The sequence below is a fragment of the Ammospiza caudacuta genome, chromosome 8 (genome assembly GCF_027887145.1).
Source record: "Ammospiza caudacuta isolate bAmmCau1 chromosome 8, bAmmCau1.pri, whole genome shotgun sequence".
In the NCBI taxonomy this organism is placed as follows: Eukaryota; Metazoa; Chordata; class Aves; order Passeriformes; family Passerellidae; genus Ammospiza; species Ammospiza caudacuta.
This window is the reverse complement of record NC_080600.1, coordinates 14017822-14035723: the sequence shown is the minus strand read 5'-3', so window position 1 is coordinate 14035723 and position 17902 is coordinate 14017822.

Genomic DNA, 17902 nt, shown 5'->3' with positions numbered 1-17902 from the left:
TCCAGTTGACTTCTCTGAAGTGCACAGGGCCAAGAGGCACTTATTTTCATATTTACTAAATGCCTGCATTTCCAGTTAATCTGGAGCTGTGGGTGCCAAAACCTCAAGAGAGTCACTTACCCTCATTGCAAATATCATCTCAGCCTCTCTAATGCCACTGGAAGAGTACTAACCTTTTGAGAAGACTTAAGGGCACTCTAAAAGCTATATACAGAAAAAACCAAGAAGATCAGAATGAAAGCCAAGAGCTTCTGACATCAGATGTTTCCTTTCAGTGTTTTCTCCTTTTGATTAGCTATTTCTTTTCATTTACATCCCATAGTCTCAAAAAGTTATTTTTGAATTATCTGTTTGCTGCAGATTTCCTGTAGAGGCCCAACCATCTACTCATCTTTGAGAAAGTGCCCTTCTGCTGCTTGGTCCTGCAATTGCTTCCATATGAACCTAAGGCAGGCAGGTTCTCATCTTCCATTTAGATTTTTTTTAATGGATGATGAAAGCAGAAACAATTGAGCCATACAGCTCCCTAAAGCTTTTGATGTTCAGCTTCCCCAGTCGAGCACCATGGCGACACACCAGCACAGGGAACATCCACTGCACAACAACAAAGAAACACTCACTTTGCATTTTACACAAAGTGCTCTTCACATGGCAAAACATCTGTCCCAACCTATAAAGCAGGCAGTTTGCTGTCTTTTAAGGCAGCCCTGACTCAATGCCTACAAGTCACTCTCTTTGGAAAAGGGGGAGTGTTATTTTTTCTGCTAAACTCTGTATCCGTTCATCAAAACCACTGTATTGGTTTTGATGCATTGAAGAGCTGGATTTGATGATCCTTGTGGGCCCCTTCCAGCTTAGACAGTTTTGTGATTCTGTCCCTGCTGAATTCACACATTCACTCCCAATCCCCTGAATCTGGGGGTGTCTTGCGGCACCAGGGGGTTCTGACCCATCCTTGTCAGATATCCTGGTGTTACTGACACATAAATAAAACATAAACAAACCATAAATTTTCTTTCTCTAACCCACCAAGACACGTGTGATCACCTCAGATCCTTGCACCAAAGCAACACCCCCTGGGACAGCTGGGAGCACACAGCACACATCACCAGCTCCAGCAGCTGTCCCCAGTGCCACCAGAGGCCACCTCTGTGGGATCTAGAGTAAGGAGTCCTCTGCTTTCTTCCTGTATGCTGCCTTGAGGCAGACCAGCAAGTTTTGCCTTTTCCTGACATACAGCCTAGGTGGTGGTGCCTTAGAGAGCAGCAGTGACAGCTGGATGAAAGGAGCAAAGCCTAGCCTGGTGATCTGTCACAAAGTGACTGCTGGCCAACGCAGACATGTGAGACCAGGGCTTTAGCAACAGGCAAGCAAAAACCAAGCCTGCAGCTTTGCTTTCCTCTGTGCAAGTTGGACATCACTGAGAAAGGTCACATACAAATAAAATCCCACTGAGTACACTGAAATACAGCTGAAATACACACAGAATAGAACCTCTTCCAAAGGGTTTGCTAAGAAAACAAAGCAGAAAAGACATGGTCACCTTTGAGTATTGTGTGAATGGCTGCAAAATTGACTCCAATAATCACTTTATAGGCCTTTCTCTTTCCAAAATTCACTGCTATCTTTTCAAAAACAGAACAGTATATGATCTGGTTAAGGTGCTGATCCATCCCAAGGTGATGAATACTCTCAGGGCTGGGAGCTTCATCCCTTACCTAACATTTCCTGTAATGAAACTTTCTGGCTAAACTTTGACATGGAAAATTTCAATCCAAACAATTAGGCTGAATTACCTTGAGTTGATGCATCTTCTTACCTGTTTTGAGAAGTCTTATAAAACCACCCTCACTGTAGAAGACATTAAAACTGTACACCCACTACCTTCAGGAGCAGGGATAAGTTGGTCTGGTGTTACCCAAAAGAAACAGCTGGAGATCTAACATGACCAAGTGTTTTTGACAACAGATGAACTTTTTTCTTGGTAATGAGCAATTTTGCTCATTCTGCAAGCCTTTTCTACACTGAGATTTATTTTAAGCACTGGCAAGACCTAGCTCATTAACATACACAGAAGATTTTACAGTAAATTAGTATCACTGTTCCTTACAACGTGTGCAATTTTACAACCTTCCAAAAGTAGGACAGGTTTAATTTTACCTGTTTCAAGGCTTTCACTGACCCTTCACATGTTCTGCTAGAGGGAAGATCAGATGGCAGATCCTACACCATGCTGGGAAGAAGGAAGAGGCTGAATGCCCAAAGGTTGCTGCTGCATTTCTCTTTTCCATTGTCTTTTCTCCAGAGGGAACTGTTTAGAGAGAGGATGAAATCACTGTGGGAAAGAAAAAAATGTGTGAAAAAGGGAACCTGAAAAAGGTAGCAATGAGAGGTCATTAGAAAACCCCTGAACAGTGAGAATGTTTCAGGTTTGTTGAGAAGCAGAACTGTTCATCTCTGTGCCACGTGCAAAGTCACTGAACTACACTGTTTTCCCTCAGCTAAACACCAGCTTAATCATACATATTTCAATCATGTAAGCAATTAAAAATAATTGTTTTCCCTCAGCTGGTTGGTTTTTTTCCCCCACAAAATACTGACAAAAATGGCACATGTTTCTCCTCTTGCCTGAATTTACTTTATTTGTGCCAAAATTAATTTCTGACCTCTAATATATGCTCCAAAAAGTGGTGACTGAAATAGAAAGCAAGACTTTCCATCTGATTAAATGTTTTTATGGTTTATGGTCACACAAGACCCACTGCCTAGTGCTTTCCTGCAATTCCTCCTCAGTGTTTAGAAATTCCTGATCAACAAGGAACACATCTGGGAAGCCCAACCACAGCATTGCAGGGAAAAGAAACTAAAAGGAGAAGGATTTCAAAAGTGACAGCGGCATAAGAGATAAATATGGGGAAAAAAAGTTGGAAGGCCAGTCTAGCACTTACCCACAGCTCCCAGCAGTAGTTCCAGGCAGGATTTGCTCTAGTAATAAAAATACCTGGGGGATACAGGTATCCTAACAGGACAGAAGTGGCAGCACTGGTAGAGCTGAGTTACATAAACACAGTGTCACCTTCTCCCTGCCTCTCTGGGTACAGAGCAGGTTTGTGGGATCACAAATGGGCAATTTTGTTAGCAGAAGACTTGGGAGCAGATGAAAGCTTGGGTCCACCATCCCCCAACATACCTGCCAGAGAAGCTGAGCTGGTACAGGGTGGGGAAATTAACTGTGCTAGATAAAGGAGTGGTTTTAAAATCTCCTTTTGCCTGGAGCACTGAAGAAACCAAGAGAAGGAATAGCAGCTCTGCAAGGGATGCAGCTGCATGCCACTCCTTTTTGAGGGTGAGCTGTGATACTCCACTCTTGCCTCTTGAAGTCTTCCCCAGGGAATTAGAAGCTGGAGGAAAATTAGGGGGTTTTATTTATTTATTTTCACCAAGCCATTGTGCAGCATTCTTTATCTATGATCTAATAACTCTTCTAGCATTCATAACGTGTGTGATTTCAACCAGAGGAAAAATGCGATAGGATTTTGCATGACTCATGGGTCTTGTGAAATGCTTTCAAGCAGCTCATCTTTCAAGCTTTTTACTCTGATTGAAGCAGGGTAAAAACCCAAATTTTGTAAAATGGTCTGCACGCCAAGTTTCTGCAAAGCATGCTGATTTTTAAAGGTGATTTTCTTCCAAATGTACAAAGTATTCTGGAAAATTTGACAAATCTCTACCTGATTAAGCCCACAAAGGTGTGTTTGTACATTCTTGGGTACATTCTTACATACCTGCCCAAGAGCTTCATGCTTTTATCTTTCTTTTTTTTTTTTTTTTTTTTCCCCTCACCTTCTTTAAAATCAAGGCCAAATTTTCAATTGGCAAAGCAGATCTGCAGATTGGGGTTTGCTGAGCCAATGGGAACTGTTACCTGAAGCTTGCATGGAGTTACACTGCTCTGCTCTCAGCTCTGCTGCCACTCTCAGGGGTAGGAATCCACACAGGGCCACCAGAAATCTGATTGCCAAAAATCACTCAGCTTTGTTTCTAGTGAGCAACTGCCATATGGATTTCCCTTTCCACTGAGCTCTGCTGTGCCTGAATCCCTTCTCCTACTCCCTTACCTCATTAGAGCTTGTGACAGAAAGGCAGGTCATTGCCTGGAGCTCCTTGAGAAGCAAAGCACAGCTGCAAGCTCCTCGTGCCTTTCCATCAGCACTTTTGTGGCACAGCAGCAATGCTCTGTGCATCACAGGCACTGAGCCTGACTGCTGCTTGCTTCCAAAACCCACTGCACCCTCCCAAGCTGTGTGTCCTCTCCTTTGATCTTTCCATCCATCCCTTTGGTCACCACAACAGGAGCTTGGAGCTTTCTAGTTTTCAAATGCCTGCATTGTTTATGGCATTGCTGACCTCAGCCAAGGGCTTGGCAGCTTTCCCTGGGACAGAGAGGCTCTGTAGGGAGGGGATGGACTTGGGAGGCAGCAGGAAAGAGCAGAGACACGTCTCAAAGTCATCCTTCAGGGCAACTTTGTGTGTTAGTCACAGCTTTCCTTTCTCAGAGTGACAGGCTGCAAAGAGTGACATCTGAAAACCCTTTCCCATGGTGGGGAGAGGTGTTGTGCTGCTGTTCCAAGCTACTCCTCTTACAAGGCTTACTAATAACAACAATTAGGAGTAGTAGTAATAATAATAATAATGGGTCATGGAACAAATTTGGGGTTCTGACTATCATGCAGCAGGGAGTGAAACATATCACAACTGTCTCTTTTAGAAGTGCTGGGAAAACTTGTCATAGTTAAGGATTAAAGTAGCAGGCAGATGTGACATTTAATATCTGAACTGCCATCAGACAGGAAATTGCACGTTAAGTTGCATTGTTATCCAAACTAATAATAAGACTAATGAAAGAAATAAAGAAAAAAAGAAGACAGATCTAACAGTGAGCACTGTGTGCTGCAGCCCCTGACACCCAAGGGTGGTTCCTGTACCACAGCATCCCTCTGGAGCCAGCTCTGTGGCTGAGGATGTGAGCAGGCTTCACATGGGCCTCCTGTACCGCTGCATCAAACACACTGCAAGTTTCCAGGCCACACTGTGAACCAAAGAAAACCTAAGACACTTTTCAAAATAAATGAAAGTCATCTCTTCTTTCATTTCCCCTAAATGCTTGTCTCTGAAATGTCTTGCTGCATTTGCCTCAACCTTTCAATGCTGGAAAGGCTGTGGCACAGCAGTGGAAAGCTGTGTGCACTGAGTTCTGGCAGAGTTGGATGGAGCATGAAGGAAGTTAAAGGGGAAAAAGTTTCACATTTCAATAGACAGAGTCGAATATTTCCTATAAAAAGGAAACAGGATTTGACAGAATTTTTTGTGTTTTAAGCTTTTTATACCTCTCTTCATAAAAACTAAGCTCCTTTTCTCCTCCTGCCACAGTGTATCATGCCTCAGATAAAATCCTTTCGAAGAACAACATGCACACACAGTATAATCTGACATTATTCCAGTGCTACAGGGAACATCTTGAACATAATTGCACCACATGGAAGTTGACTTGCTATGAGAAAAACACACAAAAAAGCTTTCAAAACAAATCTGTAAACACATTTATGCTCCCAATAGCCATGATAAATCCAATTAAACAGCCAGGATGTGTGTTACAAACTGTCACTAAGGAAGTTAATGCAGTTTCTGTGGCAGGGAATATTCCATCTCTAAGCAAGAAATCCTAGTTCCAAACTGCCCGAGGGTCATGATTTTATAGTCAAGCCTCACTTGAGAGGACCAATAGCCAAACCAAGACTCTTTAAGCCCAACTCACCCATATCCCATCCATGCTGGCACTGCATTGCCTGACCCTCACTCTGCCCAGTCCTGGCATCACCTTCTCTCGGTGCTATTTAAGGCTTTCAGGATCTCTACTTGCCTCTAATACTAAAAAGGTCCTGCAGATCCACGTGCCATGCCCCACACAATACCAGTCTGACATTCTGCTCCCAGTACACTGAAAACCTACAGCTGAAAACAACTGGGGAGGAATTATTTCAGCCTGAAACTGAAGAATTTCTTTCCTGAAAATGCCAGCAGTGAACAAAGCAGGAATGCTGCCTTTGGACTGGGAAGGGCATGGTGTTCTGCAGCATCAGGGAACTAGAGACCCTGACTAAAGAACATCTGCTTCTGGGGAACACCAAACAATCCACAGCAAGGTTTGCACTGACTACCTGTTAGTCACACTGGAAATATAAATCCTACTAAATCAGAAACAGCACAGTAGCTGTAACACCATTGCTTTGCATCAGAACACTTTAAATGTCATTGGTATTTCTCATGAGGGAGAAAATTCCATTTGTGAGTGCTCAGAACAAGAACAGCAGCAGCTGGTCTGCTTCCCCACTGAAAGCTGGTCCCAGCTGCAGTGCAAGAGTGGAGACCCAGAAGGCTGAGTTCCACAACAGTGGAGACCCAGAAGGCTGAGTTCCACAACAGTGGAGACCCAGAGGGCTGTGTTCCACAACAGTGGAGACCCAGAAGGCTGAGTTCCACAACAGTGGAGACCCAGAAGGCTGAGTTCCACAACAGTGGAGACCCAGAGGGCTGTGTTCCACAACAGTGGAGACCCAGAGGGCTGTGTTCCACAACAGTGGAGACCCAGAGGGCTGTGTTCCACAACAGTGGAGACTCAGAGGGTTGTGTTCCACAACAGTGGAGACCCAGAGGGTTGTGTTCCACAACAGTGGAGACCCAGAGGGCTGTGTTCCATAACAGTGGAGACCCAGAGGGCTGTGCTCCACAACAGTGGAGACCCAGTGTGGAACATCTGATCACTCAGCCCCACTGCTGGGCATCCCAATCACACTTTAGCCACCTAGGTAAGACTTCAAAGCTCAGCAGCTAATTATCCTTCAAATAAAGGGAGTCAGTGCACCCAAATGTATTCCTCCTTTCTGCTGGGAAGGGATCAGGAACACCCCAGCCATTGTGCCCCCACAGCTTCCCTGTTCCTGTTTCCCCCCATTTTTAAGTTCTGTGCACACGATGGGTCACCCTTCCACAACCTTCCCATTTTTCTTCTTCAAAGGTTTGAAGCTCCCATTTTCAGTGGATGTAGCAATGGTCTCTCTCAGGGCTGTGGTGCCATGAGTCACAGCAAAAGAAACTAATATAGCACCTGGCTTGGATGCACAGCTTGGAAGCAAAACCAACAACAGGGAACATTTGCAGAGCAATACATGCCTACAGAACATTGGACAATGATTTAGAGCACTGCAAGTTTTGGCCACTTGGGGATGTTTTAGAAGTTTCTTGACGCTCAGCAAGTGGCAATACCCTGTCTTAAGGCATCCTGTGGCCACACACGATCAGCTCAGTGAGCATGGGTGTTTTGGGCTGGAAGATGCTGCTGCTGCTGACAACAGGCAGTGCTGGAATTGGAAGGGCAGGAGCAGAACTGTGCCACAGGCAGTGGCCACCTGACTGTGCAGTAGGATGTTTCTGCCCTGGCCTGATGCCAGCAGGAGCTGCTTCTTCCCTGCTGTCTTTGAACACAACTGTGGATATTTTTATCCCTGTCCTTTCTACGTGTGGAAAAGCATCAGCCAGCATCTTATCTCCCTACAAGGATTATAGACACTTAGATAACAACAAATTAAGAAATGGACAAGCGTTAGCTGTGTGATTCCAGCCTGCTGAGTTTATTTGGGCATACAAGCTGCTGAAGCCACACCTGCCTGGCTCAGACACCCTCTGAATGTTTGCAGAGCTGCTGGACACCTTGAGCAATAATGACGAGGCCCAAGGGCTTTATGAGTGTTTCCAGGTGTGTCTAAATTGTTTCTGACCTCTTCAGACTGCAGCCTGCTTGGCTTATGGAGCTGGCAGGATCTCCTGGTGTGTTTGCTATTGGAACTTCTTTGAAGCAGGGAACTGTGTTTGCAAGCTCACTCTGGCATGTCTCCACACCAAGGAAGCTTGCTCAGAGCTGGGAGGTGCCAAAGGTCCAAGTCAGCTGGCAAAAAACACCTGCCTAGGGATGCTTTCCTTTGGACATGCAGTTCTGGGAACAAACATAAAGTGCAATGACACTGAAGAAAAGCTCTTTTTTCCAGACCATGCTGGTTTTGAAATTAACAGCTTAAAAAGTTTTTTTTTTTTTTTCCTCAGGAGTGAAAGAAAGTATCCAAGCCAGAAATTCAGTCCCCAATTAACTTCAACACTTTGACATAAATATTTTATATCCTTTTGCATTCATATCCATAGTATAGAATTACAAAGGCCAGAGGAATGCTGTGTGATTAAAAAGCTGAAAGTGCTTGGAAAAGGAGTTTTGACTTTCAACCTGGAGTCACTCTTGTCCCTGCATCTCTTGTGTATTTTCAGCATTATATACCCATATAATCCAGCATCCTAATCCTCCTCCAGGCACCTGTGCCTCAGGTACTGATGCCACAACCTTTGGCAGATTTATTACAACACTGAATGTGGCTTCACATCCAGAGGAAATTGGAGCATGAGACAAGGCTGGTCATGAGTAGATGGTAGGAACCACAAGGACCAGCCCAGCATCACCCCTCACTTTCTGAAGGTGTTCTCACTCCACACTGCAGTAAACTGGACAGCAGATAAACCAGGCTGTCTCCCTGCTCAGCAGGAAGGACGTGTCCTTCCCCAGTCCCAAACAACCAAGAAGAACTTCCAGCTCTCACCAACACCTTGCCCTGCTAATGGCATGAACTGGGCTCTCCTGCTCTTTCACGCTCTGGAGATGTGCCCTCCAGCCAGGAGAAGCCAGATTTTCACACAGGATCAGCAGCAGAGGAATCCCACTGACTCCAACAGAATCAGAGCAGCAGGACACAGAGAGAGAGAGAGGTGCAAAGCTGTAAAGCCCCTGGACAAGTCCTACTGCAAGGGCATTTGGCAAGTACCTTTGTTGCATTTGGCACCAGATCAGAAAACTAAAGCCTGCTGGTACTTTGAAGAGTAAGCCTCTCTGCTCACCTTGCCACACTCTTTCTTTGTGTTATCCTTTCTCATCCTGTCAGAATAGATGCCAGAGCTGGAAATACTCACTTTGTGAAGAGCATGAATCAGGGAGAAGTGACTTTCTTGAAAATTCTCTGGCCACTGTCAGAGGCAGGAGCCCAGGCTTGTTCAACCTTTCCTCTGAGTCAGCACAGCAAGTCTTTACCTTCACTTGCTGTCTGGCACGAAAGGAGAAGAAAAGCATTTGTACTCTGCTGCAGTCACCGTCACAAAGATCCTGTTGTTGCCAGCAGGAGCTGGTACGGATGTCAGGAGAGGCTGAAATGACTCCATCAGGGAATAATTGTTAAAATCTATTTGGGGCACATCCTGCATTCCTCAAGTACCTGCAGGAATGGCTGTGACTAGCAGGCGCAAAATGACTGTACATCCTATGCTGGCTCTCCCTGCCTAGATGTCCATACATACACCAAGTATGGCTTGCTTATCAGCATTTTACAAAAAGATAGCCCTTTAAACAAATTACCTTGTTTTAGAGAAAGACATTGGAAAGCTGCCTATGAGTAATGTACAATGTAAATCCATTAATCAGGCAAAGCCACTGGCATATCTCTACCTAATCATTCCATAGCACTCATTTCTTTGTCTCTCCCATGTTTGTATTCAAATAGAGCAAATGCAGCAGTCAAAAAATTCTGAGCTGGTGAGGGGAAAAAAAAAGTCATTAAGTAGCCTGTTCAGAAGTGCACAGAAAATGTGTAATGACAGAGGACTGTATCTGAAAGCAGGAAAAGTAGGAATTTCAGAAGGCCAGGCATCCTGGGAAGGGAGGGAAGCATGCCAAGGCAGCATGCTCTGCCAGCCACAGGAGTTGCACACTGATGGACTCCACACGGGTGCAGGCTGTAAGGAACAGCGAGCTGTGAAAAGAAACCATCAACAACCCTGACCAGACAGGCTCTGAGAGAGCAAGGAGGTATTTCAGGTGGGTTAGAGGTGCCTGGTTATGGCTGTGCCAGTGGCCACCTGCCTGAGCTGAACCTGGCAGAGCTCACACAAAGAAAATAGAAAGCAGCAAGACACTCAAAAACTTAACGGGTCAAACAGCAGTGGGGAGCCACAGGCTGCCTTTGTGTTGTACCAAAGAGCTGGAAAACATCATCAGAACCTTCTTAATAGAAAACAGCCTCCTTTGATCTAAAAGGGCTTGACAGGCTCCTTTGACAATACAGAGATTAATCCTGAAGGTAGTTGAGCACACCAGGGCTAAAATTTAATTTCAAGAAACGCTGGAAAGAGAATAATTCTTTTCACGTTTGTTTAACAGTACTAGCAATTCATTCTTCCAAAAGTGATTGGTCAAATCCCAGGAGAATTACTAAAGGCTACTGTATAAATGTGGAAACAACAGTCAGTATAAAAATAAATCTGAAGGCTCAAGACAGACAGACATGCACTTGTCCATAAAAAAATATTGCTCCCATGGCCTCCTTACAGAACCATACCACCTTCTGTGGTTTCTCATAGCAAACACAGGGGGTTGACTACTTCTGTTAGTTCTCTTTCCTTCCCAGGCTCTCAAGGTTAGTTTTTAAATGAAAGACAGAGGGATGTTTTGAAGTTCATGACAGTGGGCAAGCCCTCTTTCTCCACAGGAGGGATGCAGCAATAAAACTGGTCCTGCCAGGTGCTGACCTGCCTGTCTGTATGGGGTGAGGGTTGTCCAGCTGCAGTGAAGCCCAGGAGTCTGAGATTCAGTCAGGTTGTCAACATCCGTGGATTCGAAACCATCTGGAATCAAAAGGAAATAACAGATTTAGGTAACAACTAAGCTAAGCCACGCATCAACCAGTGGCCTAAGAGCCAGAAGTGCTGATTTCTGAGTTAGCACACACTACTGGCATGCTCTCTTCTGGCATCTCCATCCACCAGAGGGAATGTGCCTCCCCAGCACACTGGCACAGACACAGGCTCCCTAACAGCAGCACCCCCATCCACCCATCCCACACCCAGCACAGCCTCCCACAGGAGAACATGTTCCATTCTGGGTTTTCTGGGTAAGCAGTGACCCACCACAAATGTGTCTTCTCTTGGGACCGTTCCCCATGGATAAATCCATGTAAGGTATCAGTGCTGCACAGCAGCTCAGGGCACTCTCACAGCTGCTCTTAGGCTGCATCAAGGCTCCTTCACAGAGGTAACAAAATCCCTCATACTTGTAAGCAGGGGTTCAGAACCTCTTGAAAAATGAAGCTTATTACCTATTAATCAGTGCAAATTTAACATAATATATAAGAGCTCGTGGTCAAAAAGCCCAAACTGCTTCCCTCTCACAGATTCAAAGCAAAGAAGGAATCCAGTCAGATTTGTATCACTGCTTCCTTGCTCTATAAATAGCTGCAACTGCCATTCCAAAAATAAACCAGATAAATATTTAAGGCCCACTGCTACTTAACTTACTGTTATGCTTACATACTGCTTACTGTTGTGTAAATCAGGAGAAATATCAATGAGATCCATAAATTCACCCCACAATGCTTTGCTAAAATCAGAGGGAAGGACTGTTTTTCCAGTGATTAAAGAAAAGTCCTTCTATGAACACTTCACCATCAGCTTTCCTTCCCCTGACCTACAGATCCCTTTGACAGCCATGGGAAAATGAGCATAAGGGGAAATGCCAAGAAAGCTGCTACAGTCCTTTTGCCAAATCCATGGGATGGATAAATAATTTTTTTTTAAGGGCACCTCTGTCCTAGTTAGTTTTTAAGCTTAGCCTGAACAAGGACTGCAAGAGATACCTGCTCCCTACAGCAGTTTAGGAGAAAGCACTCTGCTGGAATTTTCTATCTACCTTGGTATCTACACTTGTCAAATAAAACATCAATTATCCTAAAACTACTGTAAAAATAAGCAGCTATACTTTTCTTTTGTAGACAATTTGTCTGTCCCCAAAATAACTCAGTATTTTGCCCATGAAATACTTCAGACTAATGCACTTCTGAAAAAAACAGTTGGAGATGAACAAAATAGTCTCAAATAGCTCTTCTATCTAAATTTAACTCAAAGACCCCATTTTACATCAAATAAAAAGACAACATAATGTACCTGATAATGAATTGCATTATTTGTGAGGGCCCTAACAGAACACAAATTATTTGTATTACTGGAATAAACATTCAACAGAATCCACCAAAACAAGTGAAACTATTTAAAGGAAAATACAGTCATCCTCCATCCTGAATAAACCAAGGGGAAAAAACCAACCCAACCAAACCAAAACCAACCCAAACTGTTCTCGAGCACGCACAGGTATTGTGTTAATCTGATTTCATGGGAAAACTAAAGACTCAAAGGTTGCCTGTTTTGCTATTTTTCCTTGCTTTTCCAGGAAACCAAATATTAAGTACCTGGCTCACAAACCTCCAGCAGTTGATCCCGCTTCCTTTGACGTTCACCTCCTACGAATGACACAATCCAACACCCACATACCAGCTCTAAGAAATCAAGAGTGCTGTTGCTTCAACAAACCCCCATGCACTTGGGGCTAGCCAAAGAAAGATGAAACACCCTGGAACCCTGCAAACAAATTATACCCACTGCTGACGTAAGGAGGGGGAAGGGAGGGCAAAGGGGAAAAAAAGAAAAATTAAATAAACCATAGGAAGCATCCTTAGTCATCCAGAGCAATGTGTTGAGATTTTTAACAGCACACCTGGAAATTGAAAGCCTCTATAAGCTCTAGCTAGAAAGTAAAGAGCAGGCTGCAAGTGGGCAATGAGCATTACCTTGTGGTGTGGGAATGGGACTCGAGTGCCTTCTGCTCAGCCTGGCCTTGCAGGTGCTGCAGTGAACTGGGGCTGCCTCCAACAGCACGAGAGCCCAAGGCAGGCAGGGCTTTGGGAGCACAGAGGAGCTCCCTCCCCACCTTACACAGCTGTGGCCTATTCCTGCTGCACAGGCCAATAAATCATCAGCAGGGAGCACCTGGGGCCTTTGTAGAATAACATGGATTAACAGCATCGAGAGGATTTGGTATCCCATCTAATACTGCAGCCAGCTTTTACACACCTAGACGAGGGCATTGTGGATGATGTTGAGTGTTTTAGCGGTCAGAGTGTATGGGGTGGCAGGACTCCAAAAGCCCAGGAGGAAAACACATGCTGTGGACATGGCTCTGCACTGCTCCCCTTCGTCCTTCCCCATTATTAAAGTGTAAATTTGTCACGTGTGGAGCTTGAGAGCTCTGCATGCTGCATCCCAGGAATGTCCCCCATCACTGGGACCAACAGCACTTCTGCCTGCCACGGCCAAGTCTTCCCATGAGTGCTCCCAGCCAAAAGCAGTTCTCAATTTTCCGCAGCTGAAAACACCTGGGAAGGGCAGAGGGGCAGAGCTGGCCTGCACCTATAAGTGACCTCCCTCTTCTCCTATTTTGAATTATATTTGTGAGCCAACAGATAAAAATACCACCTTTAAGCTCAGAACCCCAGCTTTGGCCTGAGCACCACCACCATTTAGGAAACCAGACAAACAAATGGGAAGAAAGGAAAATGCTGCATAATTACTCAGAGCCACCCTGAAAGGAGGGCTGCTACCAAAACCACTGAGTCTCTTTTATTGAGGATTTCTTACTGCAGGAGAACGCTGCCTAATAGCTGCTATATCCTGCTTGAGCGAGTATATTCTCCTCGGAAATCAAGCAAAGGTTTCTAATAGTTTTTGACAGAGTGTGGTCCCCTAAAGCTACATTTTCTGTCTGATTCATGCTGACTAACTGTAACCCTACAACAGTTATTGAAAGTTAATTAGCGGTGAAGTGCTAAGAGCTCTAAAAATGAAAATACAAGCAAGAACTGAATGCAGAGTGTCTCCCTTCCCAGAAAAAATACTGTCAAGAAGGTTAACATAGCTGAAAAAATATTCCAAGTTGAAAATGTGAGAGGGATTCCTCTAATAACTTGGCTGTGATGGTCCCTTGTTGTGTAGACACACAGCTGAGAGGTAACACATTCCTAAGGGTTTATCAGGACCAAAGGAACAAACCCCAGTATTTCTTTCTTTATAAGATTTGCTAGAGGAAGTGCCTGGAAAGTTACATAGAGACAACACCCAAGTTACATAAAGACAAAGATATAAATCAATGACTGCTTCCTCTGGGGACTCAAGTTTGTCAGATGTTGCACACGCTATCAAATCCCAACTATTTTTGCCCTTATCCTTCACTTCCTCAGAGTTTGCAAGGAAAAATCCACAGTTAGATGTGAGCCCAGCCAGCACCAAGCGGGCGTAGGAGGTGAGGCGAGGAGAGCCACAGCCCTGCACCACCCACTCCCTGCAGATGTAAGCGCCCAGACAAGGTGCGAGGCAGTGGGCAGCACCCTTCAGGTGTTAAAAAAGCCCATCCTGGCACCCCCAGAAGTTGGATACCGCCCTAAACAATAAAAAATTAAAACTAAAAGCAACCCTCACGCAGAGAAGGGGCATTGTTCTAAGAACAAGGAAGGGAACGCACTGGAGCAAAGCAAGTAGGTTGGAAAAGCCAAATGTAGGGCTCGGTATAAAAATAGACAACAGTGATGCCAGAATGCCTTGGCAAAACTGTGTTTATTGATTTTCATAGAATAGGGAAAAAAGCTCCAGCCCTTTCCACCCCTGACTGGTGACTGTGACTCACTAGCGATCTAAAATGACTGCAGTGAGCAAGCGGGGACTGAGCTGAGTTGGACCTCGCTCACGTCTCACAGGGTTGACAGGGGAGCGGTGTCCTGCTCCTGGCTCTCCCTTGTGGCTGCCCAGGAAACACAGAATAGCTGTGCATGTTCACCTCCATCGCAACAGCCAACAACACTTCATTCGGGCAGGTCCTCTGGGTGGACAGAGGGGCTGGTTAATGTGTGGTTCAGTGTCTGGCTCAGGCACTGCTGCTTGCCGAAAGGCACCCTGGTGACCTTTCCCTGGGGCTGGGAACAGGGTGTGTAAGGAGGACATCCACCGTCCCCGTTCAGCTGGGTGACCGCCTGGGTTGAGGTCTGCAAGTGTCACAAGCTGTCCACGTTTGGTTTGGAGCTGCTTTACACCTTTACTGGGCAGCCAACACTCTGAGGGGATCACAATGCAAGGACACGCTTGGGCTGAGCGGTACCTTCAATGCTTTTCCTCCTCCTTTCCAAGCCACGATGGTTTTCCTCCTCCCCTCAGCCCCAAGGAGGGCAGAAGAGGAGCGCAGGGCGGGCTGTCCCCCTCCAGACGGATCCCTCAGCCCCTCACAAGCTCCGGGTGCCGCGGGTGGAGCCCCGGGCCGCCGGCGGCCCCGCGGGGGGAGCGGGCAGCGGGGCCGCACCGCCCCTGCCCCGCCCTGCGCCGGCCGCGAGGGCCGAGCCCGGAGCCGGCGGCGGCCGCATGGGTCCGGCGTGGCCGCCCCGCCGCCGGCAGCGCCCGCGGGCCCTCCCGGGGCCGGGGCTGCTGCTGCTGCTCGTCCGGCTGGCGCTGCCCGGGGCGGCCGCGGGCAGCGGGGAGGCGCCGCCAGCAGGTACTGCCCGTCCCCTCCCGGGCCCGGGGCAGGGCGGGCGCTCACAGGCCGGGGGTTGTTCAGCCCATCCCTTCGGGAGCGGGGACTCGCTCCGCTCCCGCTGTCCCTGGGCCCCGCGGTCCCCGCTGCCGCCCAACATGGCGCTGCCCGGCTGACGGCCGGGGCCGCTCGCCCCGCCGGCAGCTGTAGCGGAACCGGGGCAGCCGCGGCCTGAGGCGCTCTGCCGTGTGCCCCGGCTCTCCCTCGCAGTACGGGTCCCGCAGGACGGCCCCGCGCCGTAGCCGGGGACAGGGAATGGGAAGCGGTCCGGACAGGACACGGAGCCCGCACACGGACAAAGGAACCGCGGCGCACTGAGGGCGGGCGCGTCCCGCCCGCTCCAGCGGCGGGGCCGGGAGCTGCCTCTTGGGTGTCCGGCTCCCTCTGGCTTCCTCAGGAGCTCGGGCCAGGGAATAGGGTGCAGAATAGGTCTTTTATTAACGTGTTTGAGGGCAGGCAAACCCCTGCAGGCTGTGCTCAGTTGTAGTAGCAATAAGGAAGTGGAGAACCGGCTTCCTCCTTGCATTGACGTTCTCGAGTCTTGGGCATCCTCTGGATTCTGCAGCAGATGCTGATGGCTTATAATTTCGAATTTCTTTGCTTGCAGTCTTAGAATTTGAGTTACTCTACAAGTGTGTCCTCCCAATAGCTAAACCCAGCACCACCTCAGAGTTACTTATACCGAAGCATGTCTCCTTTTGGAACATCATTGTCTCGCTCTGTGGAGCTGATGTAACATCTCAAGCAGCTGTTTTTTCTCAAGAAAAATGCCTTAAAACTATGGGTGGTAAGAAAATACCTGCCAGCCTTGCCCGTGGATGACATTGCCGTTGACACGGATGGATACTTTATCCGTGGTGGCAGGAAATCCTAAGATGCCCTTCAGGGGAGGTGTGGACTCTCTGGGCTGTGTTTTGGCCCTGCCATTTCCTGTTGCTGGATTATCCTGGTTTTAGGCCTGGGTAGTGCCCAGCCTCACCTCCCTGCTGCGTCAGTGACAAATAATCCTTCTGCAGCATCGTGCCATGGCTTTCGTGAAAGTGCCTGTCTAAAGGTACAGCCAGTGCTTGTCTGAGTGGTTGTGCTCCCTCCCACTGGATTTGCCACGAATGAAAATGAATCCGATGGGTAATTTTTCCACAAAAAAAATTTTAAGGTTAAACCAGTTTAGTAGGATCGTGTGTGGACAATAATTCTGTAATGCTATAATAAACCTAAGTAAGAACTATAATAAACCTGAGTAAGAACATCTACACAGTATTTTTCACTGGCTTAACTAAATTTGTTAAAATATAATTTAGCCTAATTTCATCTTCCTTATAGAGACACAGCAGGTTTTTACCTGCAAACAGCATCTCCTTGTCTGGGTTGAGATTGCACATACCCATTTTGCTGCTCTGAGTGCATGACAGCATGTTAGTTAGCTGCATGTTAGTTATTACTGAGCTTGGCTGAGACCTACATTTTCTATTCAGTAAGCTAGATGAGTCCCTCTGTTAGGATGTGTAATTATTTCCTCTATGCTTCTCTTTAATTATGTTCTTGAAACACTGTGGTAATGCACTGTAGGATATATTTTACACATGTATATAGATCAGAATGTATCTGAAACTTTGCTCCATTAATCTTTTAGGTCCACTTTTGCTCAAAAGTGCAATCTTAATTCTGAAGATCATAGGGGCTCACTAAGGTTTCAGGAGGGTTAGAACAATTCACATCTCTAATTCAACAATTTATGGTGAGCTGTCAGTGCAGTTCCCTTATTACATGCCATGGCTGGACGGGGACAGGAGAAAAATTGTTCTAAAAAGAAGAGTTGTGTGATTTAACATCACAAACATTTCTGAGGGAGAGGAGTATGACTTTTGTGATCAGCAGCTGTGTCATGTGCTAAATGACTGTGTTAATATGTAAGTCTGTTTACCTGCTCAGACTCCCACAGTTGCATTCACCACTGGTACAGGGAACTCTGGTGGAGCTACACCCACTCATGGCAGCAGTGAATTTGGCCCAGAGGCCCTATTCCAGTGCCATCAAAACACTGACGCTGAAGCCAAGCTTTTCTGGAGTACATTTTTTAAAAATACCACCCTCTTTTTTTTTTTTTTTTTTTTTTTTTTTTTTTTTTTTTTGTTTTGTTTTGTTTTTTGTTTTTGTTTTTGTTTTTTTTCTTTTCCAAAGGTATTGCAGTTTACTTTGGAGTCTAAATTACTTGATTAAAAGTCCAATTTGAATTTCCATCTAAATCATATTGAACATGTTTCTGTCAGGATTTACAACAATGAAATGGACTATAATTAGATATTTGTATTTGACACATGCCTAAAATTAACTTTTTTGCTTCCCCCAGGTAAA